A 12,969-nucleotide genomic window follows, 5' to 3' on the forward strand; every position below is an offset into this window, starting at 1 on the left:
CAAAAAACAAGCAGATGACCATCTGGTTCGATGGTATTGGAATTAGCTGGATGAGTAAGAAATAATAACTTACTCACCACTTAGAAATTTTGGGATCTACGCTAATTCTAAAACCTAGGCTTCCAGGAAACTGGAAGGGTGGACAGTCTTATAAGAGTTCAAAACCTGAAAGGATAGTAACTGCACTGATGTGCGACTCAAGAGTTCCGAAATAAGTAGCAAAAGCTCGAATATGGCACACACTTCAGATCAGGTACACCCTGTACAATCAGCAATCACTATTCGTCAAATCACAGTACGTACTCTAAAGAGTGCTAGTGTTACTGATCCAACGAATATGGATTCCCAGCTCTATAAATGAAGAGGTTTGTACTAGGAATATTTTTGTGGTAAGGTGAAACACGACGTTCACCCAGAAGCAAATATAACTCAAGGAGCTTACGAGAGATTTGGAAGACTCAGGTACACGCTAATACTTCAGCCAATTACGTCTGGCGAACGACAAACCAAGCAATACCACTTTGCAGAGCCAAGTAAGTCCTAGGTTGTCACATAACGTTACCGGAAGTAGACCAGAAGTCGATAATTGAAATCTTCGTATATATTTTCGTCGATTGATATATGAGTTCACCAATTTTGACTAATTTTTGTTAAACTTCGGATCATAATAATATACCACTAAAATGTGGCACTTCCGGTTACAACTTTTTAACCGGAAGTGATATAAAAACCGGAAGTATGTATTTGTTCTTATCTTGCTAAGGCGTGTTGAATAATATGGCTTGTACTATTTCGACGACTTTAAAACACTACTGGAACCGGAAGTCCGAGATCAAATTTTTCACCTTTTGTATCATCTTTGGTTTATAAGCTCTTATCGACACGTCATTTGTCATTCTAGTTCTAATAACAGAGGAGTTGTGTTTACGGACGGACAGACAAGGATAATTCAATGTCTTCACCATTTTTTTAACGTTGTAAAATGGGTGAAAACAATAAAATAAAGCTGAATATTTATAAGTTTCTCGTTAAATCTTACTCATATAGGTCTGCCAATTCAATTTCTGACAACAAAAAAACTACCGGCAAGAGAACTAAATCCATAGGATCAAAAATAAAGTACCAACCAGAATAAATTAAAATAAAAACATAAAAATAATTCTCGAAAGAAAACGAAATGTTACTGATGATATACGCCAGATACAACTTACATAGTACGGACATGCAAACAGAATGGGTGCTGACCGAATACCAATACGAATAAAAATGTCATTATTAGTAGTATCTTTAGACAAGAAAATTGAGCTTTTAATCTGTTTTAGTATTTTTTTAGAAAATATTTGACCCAGTAAAGGTTATCTTTTAAACTTCAACAAAATTACAGTCTCCTACTGTGCATGTATTGTTATCTTAATTTCAGAATAAAACGTCTATTTTTGGCAGAAAAATTTATTCTTTAATGCCAGTTTAATAATCAAAACAGCTGGTTACTAAAAATATCTTGTCTCTCTGTTGAAAATCTAACAAACAAATGGTGGACAAATAAAAACTCTCCAACTCTAGCCCAATCTATCATATTATCCATTCGATGGAGAAGGGATTCAATTCTTTGGCTATAATTATTATATACTATATGAATATATATCTATTGTGGTAATTCCTTCACATAGTTGACGAAGATCTAGTAGTACAGGATAAACTGGAAGACTGTAACCACACTTGTAAAATTTATACCGATAGCTCAAAATCGTCTGCTGGTTATGCCATTTTCATAGACAATATTCAGGATTTTTTTCAGTATAAATTAAAATTACATTGCTCAATATTCACAACTGAATTGGTAGCCATTGTCGTCTTTGAATTGGATACATACTTCGTCCTCCTCGCATTAAGACATGTCTCTAAACATTTATATACCAATAAACTAATAATTATAGATGCGCTTGAAATGCTAAGGGTCCTAAGTTATCTAAGAAGAATTGTTAGCTTTGTGTGGGTAAAAGGTCACTCTAATATTCCAAGCAATGAAAAAGTAGACCATTTGGCTAAAGATGCTACTTTAGTGAGTATAGAATGCAACGAGTTTCCCAAATGGAATTTATTTACAGCTAAGAAGAAACATGTTAGACTTAATTGGGAAATTGAGTGACAATCCTTTACTAAGAGTAGCAAAAATACATACTGCAGTGTATATTTCACTTTTTCATCTACTCCCCCAAATGAGAGAAGCTCCATCTCTCGGAAAATGTATACAATGTACGTTAGATGCCTTTTTGGACATGCTACAGTGAACGCACACCTCTATAAAATAAAACTTTCGGAAATAGGTACGTGTGAATGTGATGGCAGTTTTGATGACCTTAACCACTGGATGTTTTAATGTCGGTATAATCAAGAAGCCATACAATTTTTATTTCAATCCATCTCCCACCAACAAAAAATCATACTGTCACAGACTCTCTTGTCTATTTAAGTAGTCTAAATCCACCTATTAGATAGCTTTTATGTGAGTTTTTCAAACATTAGTTTTAGTATTTCCGACTGTCTTTCCTTTTATGTCATTTACTTTTAACCGTTGTCTGTATTGTTTATTTAAAAATAAAAAACGCTATGAAGGTCACCTTAGTGTGAAGCGTGTGTCCTTGTTCATTCCTTTTTGTTCAATTACCAATATTGTTTTCAATCGGAAGGTTAGGAAATTGAGTGAATGAACGAAATAGGAAATTGTCTGATATAAATTTAAAGGAAGTATAAAAGTTAATTGATTTTAGTTATCCAATCAATTGTCTGGCTAAATAGATCTTGAACCTAACTTCAAAAAAAAATTTCAGAAAATAAGGTCAATACATGTTCATGTATAAGGTACAGCTTGTTCCTAAAAAAACTGATACGACCCTTAGTAAGATTTGATCATTTTGATCAGTGTAGATGATTGGTCTGACATTATTTTATATTTATTATGACAGACAAATAATAAAATAAACAAACAAACAACAAAAAATTGATTACATATGTTAATTCATAAATTGTAATAATTATTAAGGTCTAAATTTTAATATTATTTTGAATTCCTGCATTTTATAAAGAGTATATAAATTTTTAAAATTTTTTGGACCAACCCAATGCAGCGATGGTTCGTGGAAAATTAAAATGAACCACAAGCTGGATGAACTTATGCAGAGCGCAGATATTTTTAGATTTGTAAAGTCACAAAGACTAAACTGGCTTGGTCGCCTAGAAAGAATGCCAGATAATCGAGCTGTAAAAGTAGTCCAGAGATGGAAGCCTCAAGAAAACAGAACAAGAGGAAGGCCCCGTAAAAGATGGATAGACGACGTAGAGAGGGATCTTAAAACCATGAACATCAGGCAGTGGCGAAGGAAAGTATCCGACAGGTCAGAATGGAAGAGCATTGTTAAGCAGGCCAAAACTCACAAAGGATTGTAGCGCCATTAGAAGAAGAAGAAGATATAAATTTTTACATAAAATAGGGTTGTTGTTATTATTTTTATTATTATTAAGGAATAAAACAAACGACTTAACTCAACAAAATATTAAAGCAAGAATTGTAACCAAATTAAAAGATAACTGGGCACTATCAGAGATCAGAGGCAGCGAAACATTTTACCCCATTTAGCAGAACCACATTTTTTCTGTTAATAAAAAGTGGGGAGACCAAGAAACTCTCGAAGGTTTGAAAGACCAAAACTATACTAAATTTAGGTATGTAAAAATAAAATTAATATATTTTAATATCTCCGTCAGCATTGATAACAGCTTCGTCAGTCTTCGGTCCATCTGCGTGAAAGAAACTATAAAATTGTCTTCTTGAGAGAGCTCTTCTCAATCCTGTTGTATACCTACCGTGCCACAGCTCTTCAGCATTTTGAGGTACAAAATTACGCCGATTCAGCCGTTTTATAATAGCCCCCCACACATTCTCGATTGGGTTTAAATCTGGACTGTAGCTGGGCCATCGTAAGGTTTCGATGTTGTTATTCTGGAGCCACTGGTTTATTATATTTGCAGTGGGAACAGGACAATTATCTTGTTGGAGGATAAAATAATTTTCTGGGAAACATGATTTTTTTCTAGAACATTTAGATAAGTCTGCGAAATAAACCTGCCATCAATACGTCATACCATTCCCAATCCTCTAGATGAAATCCATTCCCAAACATTGGCGCTAAAATGACCATCTGCTCGATATCTATCAACATATAGAGGATTAAATTTATTATTATCTGGTCTATACACCTCAAGTTTGCCCTTTTTAGAAGATTTTTAGTTCATTAATAAGTTATCTGACAAATTTTAAGATTTGGCAGTGACCGTGACTGTATGTAAAAAATAAGTATTTATCCTTTAAAATACACTGCTCAATTTTCTACAAAATACGCTTTAAGAGTCGTATAGGTTATTTTAGGAACCAGCTGTACATGATAGCAATTAACTAAGCTACTAAAATAAAATTAGACAGGTTGTGAATTTTATTATATTATGAATGTATATATATATATATATATATACATGTATATATATATATATATATATATATATATATATATAAATGTATAAATATATATATACACATATAATTTATAATACGTATAATATATAACGTCGGCCAACAAGTTGTAGGCCTAAATGTCTTTCGGATTATTCTTTACCGAGTTAAGGTGGTTGAAGTGAGGCTACTTTTGTTTTTTGATTTAAGCTGTTTATTTATCACTGTTATTGGATAAAAAAAATACCGTCTAATGGCTGTAAGTCCAAAAAGTGTTACCGCGAACGTACTCCATCGATTACAACCATTAAACGTATTTTAACCGACACCAATCATGCTGAGCGCTCTGGTAAGACAAGTGAGGCAGATATTCCCGAAAACATAAAAAAAATGCTGAATATTATTATGGAAAACTGCAAAGTGAAGGTACAATAGATAGTTGACATGGGTGCCGCGTTTTCTCGGACCAACGCAAAAACAACAACGAATTGATTTTTTTACGCTGTTTGGAAGTGTTTAATCAAAATAAGTCGAAATTTTTACACAAAGGATCACAACAGATGAAACATGGATCAATCACTTCACTCCGGAATCAAATCGGCAGTTATCTGAGTGGACAGCACCCGTAGAAAGCCGTCTAAAGCAACCAAAGACGCAACAAACATCACAAGGAATTATTTTCATTAAAACATGGAGAAACAATCAATAACTACTACTATATTGGTTTATTGAAGCATTTTAAGACCGAAATCGCAAAGAAAATGTCTCATTTGTTGAAGAAAAACTGTGAAACTATGTGAAACTGTGAAACTATTGGTGAAACTGTATATTCCAAATCTGGCCCTCAAAGATTACCACCTTTTTTCCGAACTAAAAAACATGCTCCGTTGCAAGATATATCGCTCTGGTAAGGAAGTAATCGTCGAAACTAAAGCCTATTTTGAAGACAAAGAGAAATCTTTTTCTAAGGACGGCATCGAAAAATTGGAAACGCGTTGAAATGACTATATCGCCGCTAAGTAATTCGATGAATGCAAAACTTTTTCAAAAACTCGTCAATGTAATTTCCAACTTTAGAAGGACATAATATTTTACTGAAAGAAGAAGAATCAGTTAAATTCGAATACAATGTCAACTTACTACGTTAAGTATTTAACTGTAAAAGATTGACGAGTAAAACTCATATTATTTTAATCATAATGCCCATCCTGTACCTTTTCTTTGTCAACAATCAGGAAACTATAACTTTGCGGAGATCTACAGTTAATTCACATTTTATCTAATAATTAATCGTTAAATGTTATAACTTTTGATTCATCCCTTATAATCAATATGCATAGAATATTGTAGGTGTATTATACCTATTAAGTTTACTATTAGAACTTTGAAACACCCTGCTCGCATTCTACAAGCTATATTCTAGACAATTGATATATACGTTTACTTTAGTAAGCAGTTTGTTTTGATATAAATTAAATTAAAATTAAATTAAAGAAATTAAACATCTACTATTAAATAAAAAATATAGTTCTGCTAATCAATTTCTTATTTCAATAAAAATAGTTTATATTGTGCAATTATTTGATGACATATAAAAACAAATAACAAATACATAAGAAAACCATAAAAATTCTCTTGTAAATTATTTATTACTGTGACGCTTGGTGGAAAACTTTATGTACTTAGATAAATAGTTTACGCTTCGAGGATAACAATCTAAGAGTCCATACACCTGCAATAACTTGCACAAACTTCGTTGCAGAACAAATTGCTATATAAAAGTGTCATATTTTTACGAGAGCTTCAGTTTTTTGGCTGTGTACCGTGTGTCCGAAAATATGTTTAAAGTTCTCGTCAGCCTGTTTATATTTATACCAATTGCATTAAAAAGCGTGTTGAAACAGAGAAAGAAAGAATATGATGTGGAAGAAAAAATGATTAAAGAAACTATGTCTTAAAAACTTCACGTTAGTTCATGCTTGGACTACAAAAATTATGTAGTAATACACTCCATTACTTCTGGTGATTTATAGGCTGTGATGATTGCCTTCCCTCTTATTTTTCGTCTTTAATTATATATCCTATATCTAGCACTTGATCATGGGACCTTTGAACCTAAACTCCTCATATCACTAATATATGTACGGCAGCTTCTTCTTCCATTTCACATTTTCTTGTTTTCTGGTATTCAGTGTCCAATCAACTATTTCGGTGATCGTTTTTTGATCTCTTTTGCTAAGATTCAATAAATTAGACGAAAGCTTCCTGTTAATGTTGCTAATGATTTTCATTATATGGTTTATTTGTAGGTTTCTCCATTCATTATTATGACATTTTCTAGTTACTTTTGTATTTCATTTCTTACTGCATATTAGGTGATACCGCAAAATGGTTCTGAGCCTTCAAAGCAGTGGCGCACCCAGAATTTGTCCGAGGGGGGGAGGTTTTGAAATTTTTTTATGCTACCTCTATTTTGAGTCCCTAAAATTTGGGTTTTAGTTTAAAGTACTAAAGATAGCAGTACCAAAGATTCAGGTATCTATTATCCTGCCTACCAACTAAAACCACCCTCTCTTACTTGTGCGCAGTTGACTGTGGCACGTACCGTACTCCGAAAGTGGGGTGGCCTCTGTAAGGCTGACGACATTTTTGGACACTCCCTTCTCTTATCTAGATCTTATCTATTGTTCTGAAGCTATTTTCTAGTGTCATTTTAAAGTAATTACTATTTTAATGGGAATAAGCCACAATTGAAGGTTAAAATAAGTTTATTGACGTTTGACATTAATCCAACTTGTAAATACAATACATTTTGCAGACGGCTATCGCCGTATTCCCGTTCTCCTCCGCCAATCCTCCCGGTCCAAGGCATGCTCCTCCTCCAAACCTCTCGATTCCATCGCACTTCTAATTCGTTCATTCCATGAGCGTCGAGGTCTACCTCTTTTTTTTCTTCCAGGGGGCTTCCATTTCTAAAGTTTTTAGGGTCAACGTTCGTCAGGCATTCTCAATAGGTGTCCAAACCATTTTGAACCTCTTCTTTCTATTCTGTCAATGACCGTTTCTGTAGCATTCATGTTATTTCTTATAGATTCGTTGGTGTTTCTTTTCAGCCTTGATGTTCTTGCACTTCTTCTCAAATAATCCATTTCAACTGCCAACAAACTTCTCTTCAGGTCTGCATTAATTGTCCATACTTCAGAGCCATGACAAAGAACTGATTCAACCATGGTTTGCCCTATTCTTTTTGTTCCTTTTGGAAATGTTGCGATCCCACCATAAGGGGTCCAGACATGCTACAATTTTACGTCCTTGATTAATTCGGTGTTTAATTTCGGTTTCTCTCAAGCCATTCTTATCAATGAGTGCACTTAAATATTAAAATTTTTCCACTTGTTTGATTTTCACGTCTTCGCCTATCAACACTTCAAATCTTGCATCTGAATTGATAACTAAATATTCTGTTTTCTTTACGCTGACTTGTCCCCCCCCCATTTTACATAAACTCTGTATGGACGCTTTATCATAAATAATTCTGGATCATAAGAATCTTGAGCTAGGACGATTTGGTCATCCGCAAAGTTCACAAAGTACGTCATTCCCTATGGGGATTCCTATTCCCTGACAGTGGTTTTTCTAATTTTGGACGGCTGCCTCAATATATGAATTAAAAAGTAAAGGTGACATACTGCATCCTTGTTTTAGTCCTTTAGTTACTTTTATTGGTTCTGATAGTCTATTTCCGATTTTTAAGTAAGTAGTGTTATCCCTGTATACGTTTGTGATTATTTCTAAAAGGTATGGACTAATGTCGAGTTGTTGTAAAGCTTGCCACAATTTAAGTCTTGGAACTGTATTATACGTCTTTTCTAGGTCGATGAAGGCTGGATGTACTTCGGTATCAGCCGCTATTCTTTTTTCTATTCATTGTTGGAGTATAAACAAGTTATCAGTGCAAGATCAAAGATTCAAACGTCAATAAACTTATTTTAACCTTCAATTGCGGCTTATTTCAATTAAAATAGTAATTAGATCTTATCTCTGTCGTTGGCCTGGTTGGTGTTTCTCTTCTTCTTTCTTTTTAATGACTGCTTGGATGTAATTGTGAACACTATTCCGTCCCTCCGTACTTCCCGTCATCTTCACGATCATCTCTCTTACAGTCACAGGGTTCATACCTATTTCTTCATACATTCTGTTTCTCTCCACTATACATCTATTACACTCCAGCATTGTGTGAGTAACAATCTCGGAATATTCGGAGTATAGGCATTTATCTGTATCTGTCTTTCTGAACCTATGAAGATACGCCCTAAAACAGACAATCTACCCAGTCTCTTAGGCTCGGGATCAGCACCACAATATACAATATACGAAGAGGCTACACGACATACTAATCAGAGATACTGCAGTCGTTTGGATGTAGTAAGCGTAAGTTTCATCTCGTAAATTTGTCCTCTATTCCTATAATGAGTTCGTTATTATTTCTTAGCATTATTTCTTGTCTCTTTCTGTATCTTCCTGTAAGTTTTTTTATAACTTTCTTGTGAACGGTAAAGGTATCATATCTTTCCTGAAGTTCGATTTCTTGACATTGTGTAGACATTCAGTTTTCTCTGACTTCTCTGAACTTTTTCGTAACGGTTTTTTAAATTTTCTGTATTCAGTTGAGTTTGTTTTATACTTCCACCTCTAATTCATTAGGAACATTAATTGTGTGTTATTCATTCTTTTTACTTGTCATTTTTTCTAAATACAATGTCTTTTTCTTCGATTATTTTTAATTTTAAAGCACCCCACATTTCTTCAATATATTTATTTTGTACTAAGTCTATCGTTTACAGTTCTTTACTTTGAGACCTATCACTTTCTTTCTTTGGGGGGTTTTTTAGTAGTACAATAGCAATTTTTCTTGCCAATCTTTCTTGTTTGACTTTCAGAAACCTTTTGAGTCTAAAAGTAAATTGCAACTGGATTGTGGTGGCTATAAATATCTGCACCAGGTCTGCACTTCAGGTCTCTAAACGACTGTGCTATTGCTGTATTTTTTATTTTCCTGGTTTTAGTTAATCTTCAACTCGCTCAGCCCCACTAGGGTATGTCCGGGGGAGATGGCCGTAGTTTTTGTCAGACCCTACAAAACTCAAACTAGTGGTATTTTTTTTCGAAAATTTTTTTTTAAACCAGTCTAATCATTTAAGTATTAATAGAACACAAAGTAATTGACAAATTTTAATCGAATAAAATAAAAAAAAATAGTTTACTTCACTCTTTTAGTTTTCTGATTTTCTGCTCCCCTTTTTAGAACATATGTTGTCATTCGGTACAGTTTTTATGAATCAAAAATAAACAAATAAGACATTGTACTCGGTCTTCAATAAGTTGGGTAGCCTAATAATTTTCCCTACACAAAGCACAGTTGTTTTATTTATTTTCGGTATCAGTATCTGAATCAAAGAGTATTGGTCCCTCTTCGTCCTTACTGCTTCCTGTAATCTTTCGAACAACATTTTGTTTTCTAGTTACCATAATCTGAACAGTCTTATTCCCTTTGTTTACCTTTATTTTTTTTAAATTTATATCTTCCCTTTTTGGCGTTTATCCTGTTTTTTGGCTTTTATTAAATCTATATGACATTCAGAAGTTAAAAGAATATTCACGTGCTTTCCCTTTTAGATTACGAGCTTTAACAGATTTATGGTATATTGGTGAAATTTCTTTCAGAATTTGAGAGGGCGAAAATCTTTTTTTAAGTTTTTCAACAATACCATTAGAAGCACTAAAAGTTATTTTACTTGATTTGTAGCTTGTCGTAAGTCTTTTGCAGTTTGGAGTAATTTCTTTGGAAGAACCAGGTAGTATTGATTGATTAGCTAGATCATTTTCTGTGCAGCAGATTGCATTTTAGATGTACTCGATATTGCTTCAAACATAGATGTTTCATTGTTGGCATAGGGTATTGAATTTTCAACAATCGATATTAAGGGTGAACTTGAGACTGGTAATAAGCTTTGACATACAGTTGGATTCTTCCAAGCTGCTAATGAAAGTGTACTCCGCTATAGCAGTTGGGTTAAAAGGGAAAACTTTTCCTTAGCTTTAAAGCCTGCTATAGTATTTGCAGTAGGGGCAGTTTTTATCCAAGCGTTACTTAGCAATAATAAGTAAGTAAAAATAATAAAAATACTTAGTAAAAATGACTTTTCAAAGATTTGAACACAGATATATCTCAAGGCGACGTTTGACTTGAGATAGACAACAATATGACATCATTAGCGACTGCACATTCTTACATTTCTACTGAATTACAGTGGGTAGAATAGCCATCTAACAGCAGTAAAACTTTGACCAGTGGTTTTAAATCATTCGAAAAATAGTGCAGATGTAATGTAAACTGATTTTTCTGACATTAAGGGAATCTAAAGGCATCCCGTCTGAGAATTCAGCTTTTTTATTTTTACCTTTAAAAATGCTAGCAGGTAGCAGTAAAGTTCCCTCGGCATTGCAACATCCAATAACAGTAATAGTTTCTACTTTCTCGGTAGAACTTATCGTAGATACGTCTTTTGATCCTTTTTCGGGTAAAACGTGTCCTGGGCGGATATTTAATTGCAGACCTGATTCATCCATATTGAAAATACAATTTGCTCATCACATAAGGTCATTATCTGTCAAAACCTACTTTAATAACTTGAAATAAAATCAAGTTTTAAAATCAGGTTTCTTCTCAAAAATATTTGCATCCGATCATAACCAGCTTTTTTAATTGTTTTGTTGAATCTGTGAGGTATGTTTAGTCGTTCTGCAAAATGAAATGTTATTGTCTTGACATCATCAATAGTCAATGGGCAACCTTTACTTTGCATGTTTTTATATGAGTAACAAGTTTTTGTCTATTTCGTTTTCCAAGCATAGAAGATGGCCCCATAGGTCCTTTTTTTTTCATTGTCATTTTTGTATCTTTGTTCAAATTTTTTATGTGGAATGCCATAGGTTCTAGATACAGAGTAGATGGTCATTTTTCCATTTTTAACAAAATGAATAGCAGCCTTAAGTAATTCTTCTGTCCAATTACCGCGCCATGTAACTGGGAAATATTTAATTAAAAATAAAAAATGAAATTTATAATAGGGCCATCTTTACCAAACTGCGCATGGTCATTTCTCCTTATTTCTCCGGGGGATGGGATATTGAAATATAAGTGGACCCATGTACATTTTTTTACACTTTTAAAAACAAAAAAGAGGTTTTTACGTACTTTTTGATTTAATTTTACTTTAACTTCTCACGTGCTCCTACTGGCTTCCGTGAACAGAAGACTACCAAGTGTAAACTGGCATTATCTAGCTATTAGTTCCGAAAATAATTGGCCTTCTCTCTCATACGGACGGCCAACTCCTCTGGACTTAATTTATGCCTATCTTCATTCTGTTCGTCTGAGCTTCCCTGTTTTCTAATTTTCCTGAAATGCATAAGCCGTTCTAGAATTCTATTTTATCATACTAGGGACTTCGTTGGTAGGAAAAATCTTCTAACTAAAAAAAGTAAAGTTTTAGAATACCTGAGGAAATTTTGAAAGGAATATAAAAATAACGAAATAAAGAAAAATCTTTACATTTTGTGTGTAGGTAATTTTGTCTGAAGTAACAGAAAAGTTATTTCACTCTATTTTAGCAACTGTTTGTTAACGTTACTATAAAATATTTATTATAATATTTTCTAAGGAATCAACATTATTTCTATTCAAACCGCAACATACTGAAAACGAAACCATATACTTATTATTACCGGCTTTTGTTATTTACATTCTCTAATCTTTTAAACTTTGGTGGGAGTTCTGTGGCGATTTGTATTTCTTAATTAAAATTGCCCACAAAGAAAGGATTTTAATATAATTGATAAGCAGACTAAAGACGTGATTCACGTAATAAAAGACCTAGCATTTAAAAAGTGATACGAAATTTGAACAGTGCTCCTAGAAGGAGGTTAAAACTTGTAACACTTGCCGTGCTACAATAATATTACAAGGCCAGAATCGCTCGTTGTCGAAGAGAATTAGGGCGGGGTTATAGAAACTATATCGTATTTTAAATTCAAGCACAATTAGATAATATGAAATTATAATTTATTATTGGACGCCACCCCTGGTTTATCCTCAAAGGGGAAGAGCAAAAAAAAAAATTAAGATTTATTGAAAGTGTACAAGAAAACTATTCTTTATTATTTCTTAGCAATGAACAAAAAGAAAACATTAAAAGTTACGTCATCCCAAAGGGATTCCAAAATATTATTTTATGTTAACATTATCATAAACAAAAAATCTTTGTATCGTATTAAATTAAGAATTGGTTATAAAGAAAATGAATGTATATATATATTAACCCCAAATTTCGAAATTTGTTTACATTGAAAATAATATAGTTATTTATCAACTAGCAACAATGAAGAAAATAAACCTTTAA

General features: G+C 33.2%; 1 protein-coding gene and 1 long non-coding RNA gene across 3 annotated transcripts in view; one reads left to right on the forward strand and one right to left on the reverse strand.

Annotated features, from left to right (window-relative positions):
* The window catches only part of LOC140443867 (organic cation transporter protein-like), a 122,532-nt gene that overhangs the window by 46,824 nt on the left and 62,739 nt on the right, over positions 1 to 12,969 (forward strand). The window lies entirely within an intron of this gene.
* The window catches only part of LOC140443869 (uncharacterized), a 51,560-nt gene that overhangs the window by 32,495 nt on the left and 6,096 nt on the right, over positions 1 to 12,969 (reverse strand). Inside the window, exon 2 of the long non-coding RNA XR_011951274.1 lies at positions 11,766 to 12,042. This is a non-coding gene — a long non-coding RNA (uncharacterized lncRNA). The remainder of the gene's footprint in view (positions 1 to 11,765; positions 12,043 to 12,969) is intronic.

Source organism: Diabrotica undecimpunctata, chromosome 6, assembly GCF_040954645.1.
Source record: "Diabrotica undecimpunctata isolate CICGRU chromosome 6, icDiaUnde3, whole genome shotgun sequence".
NCBI classification, from domain to species: domain Eukaryota; kingdom Metazoa; phylum Arthropoda; class Insecta; order Coleoptera; family Chrysomelidae; genus Diabrotica; species Diabrotica undecimpunctata.